Source organism: Wasmannia auropunctata, unplaced genomic scaffold (genome assembly GCF_000956235.1).
Source record: "Wasmannia auropunctata unplaced genomic scaffold, wasmannia.A_1.0 LD335998.1, whole genome shotgun sequence".
Lineage (NCBI taxonomy): Eukaryota > Metazoa > Arthropoda > Insecta > Hymenoptera > Formicidae > Wasmannia > Wasmannia auropunctata.
This window is the reverse complement of record NW_012026892.1, coordinates 730,206-743,101: the sequence shown is the minus strand read 5'-3', so window position 1 is coordinate 743,101 and position 12,896 is coordinate 730,206. Positions and strand designations below refer to the sequence as shown.

The 12,896-nt window shown below is 36.0% G+C and overlaps 2 protein-coding genes across 7 annotated transcripts in view; one reads left to right on the top strand and one right to left on the bottom strand.

Moving 5' to 3' along the window:
* Nucleotides 1-12,896, bottom strand: part of LOC105453564 — a 90,053-nt gene that overhangs the window by 32,087 nt on the left and 45,070 nt on the right. The window lies entirely within an intron of this gene.
* Nucleotides 1-12,896, top strand: part of LOC105453563 (trichohyalin-like) — a 43,872-nt gene that overhangs the window by 1,977 nt on the left and 28,999 nt on the right. The gene's annotated exons all lie outside the window — the stretch shown is intronic.

Sequence of the window (12,896 nt, the reverse complement as noted above, 5' to 3'; positions counted from 1 at the left end):
TACAAGATTATAACTCATATAAATAATCAATTTTTAAAAGTATTTAAATGTTTTTTTCTCATATGACGTGTAGTTTTTCAACTGCAAATTTTCTGAGTCCATACGACTTGTTTGAACAAATTATTCAAACGTTTATACGAACTTTTTCCTTATTTGTCATGTTTCTTGTAAATTTTCTCGATATTGTGCATGAGAAATGATGATATTAGCCCATTGTTTTTAACGATTTATACTTAACTAACGGATGGTATATTTTATTTAAAAAAAATAAATAAATAAAACTGAAACCTGCAGGTCAGAGCAATGAAAATCAGGCCGTAATATGTTAAAATTAAATATATAAAATTCAATTTTAATATCACACAATATTCGTAAAAAATCACAGTATTTAATTTTTAATTAGAAATGCCCGAAAAAAAGCTTAAATTTGATATAATAAATTCCTAGAAGAAAAATTTCCAATTGTGCGACAGGTGTATCGTTACCTAATCTAATTGCCGGCAATTACTCGCGCTTATCTTACTCTCAATATAAGCTAACTTCCGCCTTGATTGATCCCGCCGACGTTATGTTTGCGCATGCAATTATCGCAAATTATCGCTAATCACTTACGGCGAAAGAGAAAGAGATCCACGCGAGGCTATTGCTCCTTATCATCTTCTTCGATCCGCGAAATAAAGAGTCTGTTTATTGAATTATTATCGATGAGTCGTTATCGCGCGCGCATTTCCGACCGTTGTCTTCCCCCGTTCTCGCATGAGTGGGATTCTATAATTACGAACGTATAATTACGATAGAGTGGCGCTTTGCCCAAGGCGACAAATACTATCACATGCTGCGATGTCGCGCATGCGACCGAAAGTTGCCGCGACTTCGCAAAGACACGCCGTAATTTCACTTTTCGCGAGACCTCTATCCTTTGTATAAATTACGTAATAAATTTACGTAATAAATCAAAATAAAAAAATATTAAAAGAAAAACAAATGTTATACGTACAATAAAAGTTAAATGCATTTAAAGCTCCAATTGAGATTTAATGAATTAAGATTTATGAAGATTTAAATCTAAAATTTTATTCTGATTTTCTCTAAAAGTAAGATCGATATTTAATTGTATTAAATTTTACATTCTAAAATATATATTATTATAGACTTTATACTTTATTCGTATTCGAGAAGAAAATAATAAATGATTCAAAACAAGCAGACCTTTATATAAATCATTGATTGGCATGCCTGGTTTTTTTATGGGAATCTGAACCTGGCAGAAACCGGTCGTTTATTTTTCATTCGCGAAAAAATATACACGGCGACGGGAGATTAATACGGCAATGATCTCATGGATGTTTGACATGTTCGTTTCCATGCCAGTGGTCGATGCTGTTAAGTCACAGCGACGTTCCTGACTGTCATTGAGAGCATATGTCGTTATGTCAGCAACGTGGAGCCCTGCTGACAAGGTCGCGCCATTTAATCGTGGACTTGTGAAACGATTTCTTTGAGGTTGCGTCAACGGTGCCGCGTCGAAGCATCATCATCGTAATGTAAATAATGTCACAGATCTCGGCTGTCAATCATACATGTAACGAATGCATCGATGAAAAGACTCGCTGTTATAATTTATCAAACGACAAATGTTAATAGAAACATCGATTTTGTTATGAGATAATAAATGATTAGAGCAATTAGAAGCACGTAATTAAAGCAACATTGAAGCAAATAAAGTTACAAAGTTATATTTAATTATCGTGATAATTAAAACAAAATTCGTTACAGAGTTCATCATGTATCTAGAATATATAAAGTAGTAATTTCTCTCGCGTACTTTTTATTATTAAAAATGTAATTCCAAAGTTTCCAAATATGATTGACTTAAAACAGTTGAAACAATACAGTTAATAAAACTTAATAAAAATAATTATAATTACTGCGATATTATATAAATAATAAAAATTTATATTTTTTATATAATAATTCTTTTGCTTCAAAATATCTAATACTGAAAATGCATTATCTTTACGCTAAAGATAAAGTAAACAAATTTCACTATCTTTGGTTTCACATTTATATTCTTTTATTTAATCCTAAGTAATATACCTTAAAGTATAATGCAAAGTGTAATTTATTTTCACATTTATGACTTTTTTTACTTTTTTCCCCTGGTGAAATGGAATATTTACACTTTATACACGCTTACTCCTCTCAAGTAGTACAGAGATATTGTAAAAATGTTAAAGAAGGCAAGCCATTTTTTTCCCATTTCCTCAAAATCATGATGGATCGAGGTAAATGCTACTCGACCTCACCGCATCGTTATATTGCCTTCGAGCGGATCTCGAGATGCAGATTCGAGCGAGCGGTACGCACGCGTTGAATCGCGCGCGCGCATGCAGATTAACGGTGCATCGCGCGGCTTATCGACAGCCCGGCGTGTTCGTCCGATCGGTCGAAATTTTCTCGACGAGCCCGATTGCGTGACGCGCTCTGCGAAATCGACAATAAATCCCCAGGCAGGACGCCTCTACAGAGAGAGGGGTAAGAGGTGTTCCCTCTACGCGGTATCTATGGGCGCGAGTGCGAGCAAACGGTTATCAAACTGCCGCGGATTGCGACAAAAAGTCTCTCGCGCGCCTTGGACCCATCCTCCTCCTCCTCCTCGTCCTCTACCTTCTCTTCCTCCTCCTCCTCCTCCTCCTCCTCCACCACCACCTCGTCCGGGGATGTACGCTTATCGATCAGGGAGTGCACCGTATAGCCTGGTAACGCGGTTACGTCACGTATATAAATGCTAAATATCCAGGCTATGTTCGAGAAACATCGCTCTTTCTAACCGGAGACGGTTTCGTGCTCGCAAATTGCTTAGACAATAATAGAAAATTATATTTGTATTATTGATCGGATGATTAAAATGTTTCTCTGTCGTTTTGGTATGCTAGAACATTCGTTGAATTACGGAAGTATAGCGTTACGTGAAAATTGCGTGAAAAATATTTTTGCAAATTGTTATTTGAATGAATTTAAATCTCGCGCAAAAAATGCGCATATTTTACAATAATGTCCGTATCGAGTTCGTAATAGATGCATGAAACCTCTACCCTTTTCAGACACATATCCAGCTGGCGGGATTGTATATGATTCGTAGGTATGCGCATCTCTCAGGCAAAAAATTGTCAAAGAGGTGTTACAGAATAAAACATTATGTCGACATGGTACTGCAGTAGTATCTAGCTTGTGCTGCGTCGAAAAAACAAGCCATTACTCGAAAGAAAGTAAAATTTGATTGATTAAAATATAACATTTTTCCCAAATATTTTTCACGTTTAAAAGACACAAGATCAAATTAAATTTTATTTTTCACTCAATAAAATAAATAAATATGTTGTAGCAAGAGACAAATATGTATCATGTACATAAATTAATGAAAGAGAGAAGCTTAAAAATAATGTAATAAAGAAACGCGTGACAATATTCACGTAATAGGATTCACATGCGCCAAGTGCAGCTTGGAGCTAAAGCGCGAACGAAGCAAGACGCGGAAACACGTGTCCACACATGTGCACACTGCTGAGCAATGATATTCAAAATTTTCAATTTCCTCGATTGCATAAGCAGATTCCTATTCACGTTATTTACTGTAACTGTCGATACGTGCGCGTGGAAACCTCCAAGAGATAACGCGCGAATAGAAAATCGCGAAGCTAACTCAACAGCAAAATGTTATACACTTCAATAGATAGAGAAGTTCGTGTTTTTTCTGTTTTTACTTTGTTATCGCATCGAAATGCAACGACACGAGAAATGTAAAGACTATTGACAAATTTCTGTATCAAAATACATTTTTTAGATATATATTTTTTGCAATTATACGTAAATTTTAAATACGAAGCGATTAAATTATCTTTTATCACGTAAGATTTAAGATACAAAGCATATTCGAAAAAAACATTACATCTTTTTCATTTTTACACTGCTCTAACAAAACATTAGTTTAGATAATATCTGATATTCTCGCTTTCATTATAACGAGAAACGTATACAACGTATAAAGCGCGATCGATAGCCGGTGTAACACGCGTGGCGCGTTATACAAGTAAACGCGAATTATCGTTTATGAAAATTACGAAATAAATGCGTTTTATACGCGTAAACTACATTTTCCTTCGCGTTTAATCGATACTGCATTTTCACCGACGCTATAAATCGCACTCTCTCGGTTAATTTACATTCGGCCTTGTTGACGAATACGGAAAATATCAAACAATGACAGTGCCGATTGACAATGGACTAGTATTTTCATTGTTATTGTATCGAGTTATAAATGAATTTTATATACAATTCGTACGATTCTTCAAAATATAAATGCATTTTCCGGAATTCACTAAAATTCGCTCAAATTCATGAGGTCCCGTAATTCAAAAAGGATATCATTTTGTCGTTACTATTTACGGAGCATTTATACGTATGTTTTGGACGTCGCAGATATGGCAGTTTCGTGTGCGAAATACATTTGACCAAATGTATCTGCAAGTCACACAACGCTCGTCAATCTTTCAACGTTACGGAACCTGTGCGTACTATATCTCCTAGATGAGATATTAGTAACAACGCATAAATATTTTCACTATTAGTTACACATATTTAGTAATGTTTATATTATGTGCTGTATAATGTATTTTATGATGAGATACTAGAATCCTGAGAGTGCATAAATTATTACCAAAATTATATAATAAATAACAAGAGAGTCATATATCAAAAAATAAAATAAAATGATAAAAAATATTGTAGAAAATTGAAAATAATTTTAATACTTTTCACTAGAAAACTCAAAATGATATTTGATGTTATAAGCAATTAATTAATTTTATAAGATCAACGAATTTATCGTATTAATCATTTGAAAATTTCCACAAATCTTCAAAATATAATAAAACCTCGAAATCTCGAAGAAATAGCCAAGAGAATGGTTGTCAGGTGACATCAAGTCATAGAAATCTCTTTTGTTTTCATTCTCACGTAATACCCACGGTTTTTGGATGTGACCATCGTGAAAGTTTAACGGCTCGTTAGAACGGTCGAGAGTGCCGGAAATGGCCGGCATCTGCGGAAATCATTATTCTACAAGCACGAAATTTGGCGTGGACTTCTTCACCCCGGTAATTTCCGAAGCGTACTGTCCACATTCAGAATCTTTTTTTTTTTAAGTCTTTTTCTCAAACTGCATACTATCTTGAAATCCTCGAATAAAAGCTTGCTACAATTGGATAAAGGCTTCATGAAACAAAGACGAGATTCATGAAACATTTAACTTTTATTAAAGCCATTTAACTTTTCTCTTTATCGTGAAATGACCTGCTCGGGAAAGTGCATATTCTTCATTCTCCGATTGAATTGAATGCACGGCACAAATGTACGTGCGACAGGTTATGCAAATTATATATTTTAGACTTTATTGAGCTAAATTGCGTTTACGCGTAATTGCAATTTTCGTTATCGCCAGTCTTTATTGCCGAGACGAAAACGATCTCTTTGGGGAGAACCGTATACTTGCCCCGGAGAAAGCATATTTCACGGCTTATCCGGCGGACACATCATACGGATACGTGTGTGTATCCATGAGGCACACGAGAGAGGGAGAGAGAGAGAGAGAGAGAGAGAGAGAGAGAGAGAGAGAGAGAGAGAGAGAGAGACGCTCTTTACAATACTCGCATGCGGTGATAAGAGCGCGCGAGCGTTGCTCGGCCGCGAGCCTCTGATAAGGGAGGTGCCGAAGCCCGTAATGACTCGCCGCCCATAATCTAATCTGTCCCGCCATGTTTGTAAAACGCACGTACAGTCTAGTATTCAATGAAATACCAAGTCCAAGAATAGCCCGTCCGTTACGGGAATGCGTATCTTAACGTTACCGTATGCTCCCTTCGCAGAACGAATGTGGAAAACATCGCGCGTTATTATGTTCACGCAAACGACAGCAATTCCGTGCTCACGTATCGACTGTATCAGTCGCCTTGTTACGCGGAATTTTTATAAATAATATCTGCGAATCATGCGGGTGACGTTTACAACGGAGATACACTGTTTCGAATAGCTATATAATACAATACGATACGTCGAGAGGTAATTTTCGACACAATCCTGATTCGCGCGTTTAAAGCAAATTCTCGCCAATTTTGCCAATTTCTCGCAAATTCTCGTTAACAAATATGACTCGTCCAATTGACGAGCCATCAATATTTAACAGTTCGTTAAAAATACATTTATTTCGTATCATCGAACGCGCGTGTCGAAAACGTAAAAGAGAAAAAGTGCATTTAAAAGCTCTTTAAAATCTGTCTTCATCTGTTTAATTTGAAATTTAGGATAATAAATAATTGAATTGAATAGAAAATATTTCCAAAATTACATTCTGTCAATTTTATATAAATATTATCGAGCGCAGCGGAATCATTCGAGATCACGAAGAAAATTGCAGAACGCTATCGAGTAAACGAGAAAATTGTATTCTTGAAAAGTTGATCGCATCGGGAATATGGCTCTACATTCGAGACTTAATTATTCGAATTTGCCGAATTTGCATCTATTTCTGAAAACGTTGACCGCGCGCATGGTAACCCACCGTGTACAAATTTCGATTTGTGACGGGGTGAATCGGTATGACCGGGGTATGGCGCCTCGAAGCGAACGCGACGGTGGGTTGGTTAATTATCCGCGATTACGCAACGCGCAGGAAATTCGCCTGGATACAGCGACGAATTTCGGGGTCGTTTGCCAAAGCCGCGTTTTGCTGTAGCAGCACGAGCAAAATAATCATACAGCGCGTAGGGGAGATAATCAGTTTGTTATAAAACGACCATGGTGTCCAGTAAAGAATTTTACGTCTACAGTATTGTTCTTGTTTTCTTAATAATAATAAATAAGTAAATGAACGACGTCTCTCAGAATATATAAAAATTTTTCGTTAGAATATAATAAAATAAAATATGTATGTGTTATATAAAAATACATAAAAATAAATTATCAAATTAAATTTTGAGATCAAAATAAAATTGAGATCTTGGTCTCATAAAGATACGATCTAAAAACGCAAAATAACTCATATAATTCCGAACAACTGTTATGAACTAAATTATATCATAAAAAGCAATTATTATAAATAAATAATTAAAATACGAAAAATCATCAATTATCATAAATAAATAATAACTAAAACATAAAAAATAATTATCATAAATAAATAATAATTAAAATACAAAAGAGATCAAATATGAGAATTCAGTGTAAATTTTTGCATAATCATTTTATTTTGGATATTTTGTTGATATTACGTTGCTATTGAATTTCGGATGCTTCGCTGAACAATCCTCCTCCTTCTCCCGTCACCCTCCCTCCTTCCCTCCCACCCTTCCCGTAAAGTATAATCGATTGTTGCGATTTTTATGAAGTCAGGAAGTATGGCGAGAGTGTTCGGGAAGAAAATTAATTAAGAGATCGACCGTAATATCCATTTGCCGCGTCTCATCGCGGTTCGACACTCGGGCTTAACACACGCGGTTGACTTTGATTGATACGCGCGCGTTTCAATCACGCATGCAATTAGTCGAACAAGCTCGCGCGTTTGTTCGCCTTGCTCGCTCGCGCATAATACGAGAAGTAATTTTTCATTTGGCTCAATGAATATTATAGCGGCTTCCTGCCGACGGCGACGACGCTGCCTGCCTACCGAGGCTGTAATAACTGGCTGCAGTAGATAAGCCGGTCGTGTCTGCCGAGCGTATCATTGTCATGGGCAGCACGTGAAAACAGATTCGCCCGTGAAAGTGAATGTCATTGAATGATCGCAATCCTGAATGAGTCTCTCAAGCGATCGATCGTTGGTCAAGTGATTTTACTGCGTGTGTCAAAGAAGCGTTATAACGTTTTGTAATTAAAATTATTACTCAATTTGAAGTATGTCTTTGATTATATTTCCGATTACTTTTATAATATTTATCTGCTATGTAAGTTATAAACTTTATTATTTTTGTAAATTTAATTTTACTTGGAGCATAAAATGTCTTGCTTTGGCTCACAGCCCTTTATTTTATTTATTAATTTATAAATTTCACTTCTTTATTTTTGTGTATTATATGTTAGCGCTACTGTTAAAGCCATAATTATAATCATACAATCAAATTTTATTACAAATCCAAAATGGATCCGAAATGGTCTATGGAATTTAACAAAGATTGGTATTTTAACAAAAAGACTTACGCTCTAACTACCTACACTCTCATTAATCCGTTTACCTTGACAAATTTTATTAATATTTAATCAAAGTTGAATCTTAATTTTTTATACCAGTTAATATTACTTTATTTTTACTATTATCATACACTAGTATTACTTAAAAATATAACAGTTATAATAAGACGTTTTGGCGCGTTTAGGTATATTGCTGTAACATTATAATATAATCCAGGATCACTACCGTTCCATAGTCGGGCGAAATAGGACAGTTTAATAAGGCGCGCTATTGTTTCCGGAAAGATATCGCGTCTCCGCGTCTGGCCGTTAACGCCAGACACTGTTTGGTACGTGCCCAGGAAATGACAGCTTTAGTAGCAGCCGTGCCGCTACTGCACAATCGTAGAAATCACGTGTATGCTAATTGCAGTTCCGCCGCGTTATCGATCCGGCCGACCGAGCCGAGATATCGGCTCCCACGCACCTCCGCGCGGATCGATCGCGCCGTTTAGTTATCTGACTGCCAATCCTGATGGGATAACGACGACGAGGCGCCGTACGCTGCCATTGCACGGCGTAAATCGATATTCGATAATATTAGTCCCGTCACTTATCGAAGACGCGCTCCCCCGAGAAGACGATGACGACAAGTAGCGGAATATTTCGCAGCCTTGTTTAGGTAGAGCAGGCCTGGTCGAGATCCTTTCGGGTGTGATTTAGTCGCAAAAGGCAGCTTCTTCTCGGCTGGAGCATCTTGTAAGTTACGTTGGATGGAGATTGAATCGAATCGTGTTTACGCGGCATAGAACTGACACTTGCCACTTGAATTGGAGAAATGGCTTTGAAGTTTGACTTGCGAGGACTAGCAATAAGATTATATTTTGGTATTGTATATATGAAATGGAGTCTCCTACTTAAATATCGCGCTCATGAAATGTTTCGGCAATATTCCGAATCAGTCAAGTGATGTTCACTTTTCATTAATTCTGTTTATCATATAAACGAACTGTACACGTTTAAAAAGAAAAAAGGAATTGTAGTTTTGTCGACCGCGTCCTGTCGCGACACGAACGATGCAACACGTATTTATTTATTTTAAAACTCGCCACTCTTGAACTTTATACAAACAATTTTAGCGAGCAAACTCTAATAATAAACTTACCCTAAATAAAATAATCTATAAATCTTTAATCCTTTATTCCATATCCTTTATTCATTTATGGCCTAAGACTCTTAATCAAAGAATTTCTTCTGCATCGCATATCGGTTGCTTGCATTTTCTTTCTCTACGGAGGAATCGCGCCAAATCAATATTCTCCGTCTTAGAATGCTTCGCGTTATTGCTTACTATTTTACGAAATGCTCTATCTCCTAAACCCAAAATGAAGACTTCTCTTGACCGAGAACAGTTAGGTCTCAGTCGTCACTTGTACCGATCGGACATCCGAATAAAGTTTGCAAAAGGACAGTCATCGATTTGCTTTACGTTCAAATATTGCGCAGCATCTCGCTCGTAAACAGTCTGCCTGTAACTACTGCCTCTGAATACTACCCACTGTAACTACTGTCTGTACATTACTGCTGCAACTACCGTCCGCGTGTTATTGTTGCAACTACTGTCTGCGCATTGCTATTGCAACTACTGTCCGGAACACAGATTAGCAAATCAAAGCCTCGCTTGTGTATAATTACAACTGAATAATTAATAACGTTTTGTTGTTAATCCTTTGAGCTCGAAATGACACTCGCGCGTTTCCGACAAATATTACGAAGTAATTAATTATATATAAATCTGCAACTTATGATATCCATTTGCATTTCGTGATAAATATCTCATTTAACGCCAATCTATTAGCTTGAATGTTATATAATTGAGGAGAGATTAATTTCTTTTTCTTATAATAATTCAAAATAACAATTCACGTTTAAAAGTTATTTGACGATTGATCATTTGGTCGGAAGCGGTTTACTTAATTAAAAGAATTAAAATGTTTTACTTAATTAAAAAATACATAATAATTATAAAAATAACAATTCGCGTTTAAAAGTTACGTGACGATTGATTATTTGGTCGCAAATGTTTTGCTTAATTAAAAGAATTTTAAAATGCTTTACTTAATTAAAAAATACATAATTATATTTTTAATATTTTTTCTTTCTTCAAATTCTTTAAAATATTTGTAGCATATAATACGTCTAAAAAATTACATGTCATTATTTATTATGTAGTTTCATACGTTAATTCTACCCACCCACCGTTTCAGCACGCGATACGGTGGAAACAAGTCGGATGCAATTTGCGCGCGTGCATGAATGACACATGAATCATTTTGTTTTGCACGTGACAGAATGATACACGCGTGGCAGATTACAAGAGAGCGCTGTTCAGCTTTTCTGAGAAAAGTCAGCGAGATTGACTGGAAACTATGCTCGCACGCTGCCGTTAGATTGACGTAGTTCAAGCACGGTACAAATGGCTGCAATAAACAAGCGATCTAGTATATGAACGGATTAAACGGCTTCTCGGAATAGCCGGAATGCGTGAAACGCTCGCGTTGCGATTGACGAGTACGCGTGTGACACCGTTCCGTGAAGGTATTCGATGTTATCAGTGCTAATATTTGTACAGGAAGCGCAACAATGTGCATTTCCGTGCACGCAAATAATTTCTTGCGAAGACCTCAGATAATTTTCTATTACCAAGAATGTTGAGAAATAAATCGCTTCAAAGCTACGAATATTTAATTCATTATAATCTAATAAAACTTGCTATTTCTTATCAATAATAAAATTGTTAAATTATTATTTAATTGTTAATAATTATAATAAAATATTAATTTAATTGTATAATGAGATAAATAATCGAAAGAATAGGAATAAAATGTTTCTAATAAACTATCAATTTAATTTTTGATAACGCATCACTTAAGCGATCAATTAACAATTGATTTTTGTCATGTCGTGGTTTAAATCCCGGCGTATTCTTTAGAAATATTGATTTTTTGACGAAGGCGATAAAGCTCACGAAAGCCTCGAAGTGATACCCCTCATTGGAAAATTCTTATCACGTTAAAACCCGATTGAGATTCATTGCACGTATTACCCCGCAATCGAACAGTCAAAAAGCTCGGAAAAGTTTAATAACCCTTTAACACGGGTACGTCGTCGCGACAAATTAATTTGACCCCATTAAACTTCACCATGTTCGATCGAGCGTGTAAATTTCCATTATTAACGAAATTTTTCGATTCTGTTTCACTTGTCCTTTTTACTTTGCTTTCGTCGACGCAGATCATGTTTCCGGAATTGATTCCGTAATTATTAATTCCATATCGCAAAATTTTCCGGACAAGCGTTTAATGCAGAATTAAATGGGTACGTGATATCAGTTTAAAAAATTCAAAAGTGCAGCCAGTTCGGAAATTTAATGCGCATTCGATATATAAATCCTTTGAATTGATATAATTTCGTCAAACTTTGTTGTGTATATACGTGCGAATCAACACGTGCAAAACGTGTCCAAGTGTCACGTGCATCGCCGTGGTTATTTGTTGCCCGTGCGTCCCACTGAAAATGTAAAACGCAATCGCGCGCTGAAATCTCGTTTCGAAGTTTTGTATTACGAATGAATGAAACGTTTCAACGACTATCACGTTTACACACGGAGTTAATATTAATAGTTTCTCGCCGCAGAAATGTGCGATTTGGAGCAAGGTTAGTAAAATGTTTTAATTACATCTGTACGCTGCGGCTACAATGTAGAAAAGTATTTATTTCAGTAAAATATATTCGAAGCTTTAAGTTCGAAAATAAATATAGAATATATAATCTATATTTACTCATTATTACTCATTATTATTACTCATAATTACGCGAAATCCCAATAACAATTACAATCTAATCTCGTGATGTAAAATAAAATACTGAAAATTATTTTATCTGCATGCGTATTTCAAGTCTACTTGATGTCTTTCTGTGACTAAAAGATGAGATAAAAATATATATTTTTTTAAAAGAAATAAAATTATATAAGTTACCTTTAATTTCAAAATGATCTTTTCCCGGCCAGTCTTTGAACTTATTTTTCAAAAATGCGGCATTCACTTTTTCGCGAGGATGATACGATATTCACTGTTCGCACTGTATTGCACAACAGAAGAAAAAAGAATCATGTGGAAAAAATTCCGAGTTGAAAAATGCAAAAATTCAAGCATAATTCGGGATCATCCAACACATTGCAGAGTCGTAAAAATGCAAAATCCTCTGTTGGGCTATAAAAAATACTGCTACTTCTCGATTATACACGTCCCCCTATACTGGTTGACAATGCATAATGTATTGCAACGCATTGTAATACATTACGTGTGTTTGCGTGTATTCGCTTTGTAACACGAGTTAAGGGGAGAGGGAGAGTGTGAGGCTGGTTGCCCTCCAGAACGGTATCATTAATAATGACGGAGAGTAGAAGGACACAGTGGTATTCGGATAGGACACGCGGAGGGAGAGAGAGAGAGAGAGAGAGTCAAATGTGTTGTCAATGGACGAGAAGAGGAATGGCAAAATGGCAGAAGAGAGAGAAGCGAGGCAGGACAGACAAGATATATCTAATATTACACTATATAGCGTTAATGTACTACTTCGCGCACGGTATCCTTCGCTCTCCGCTAATTCCG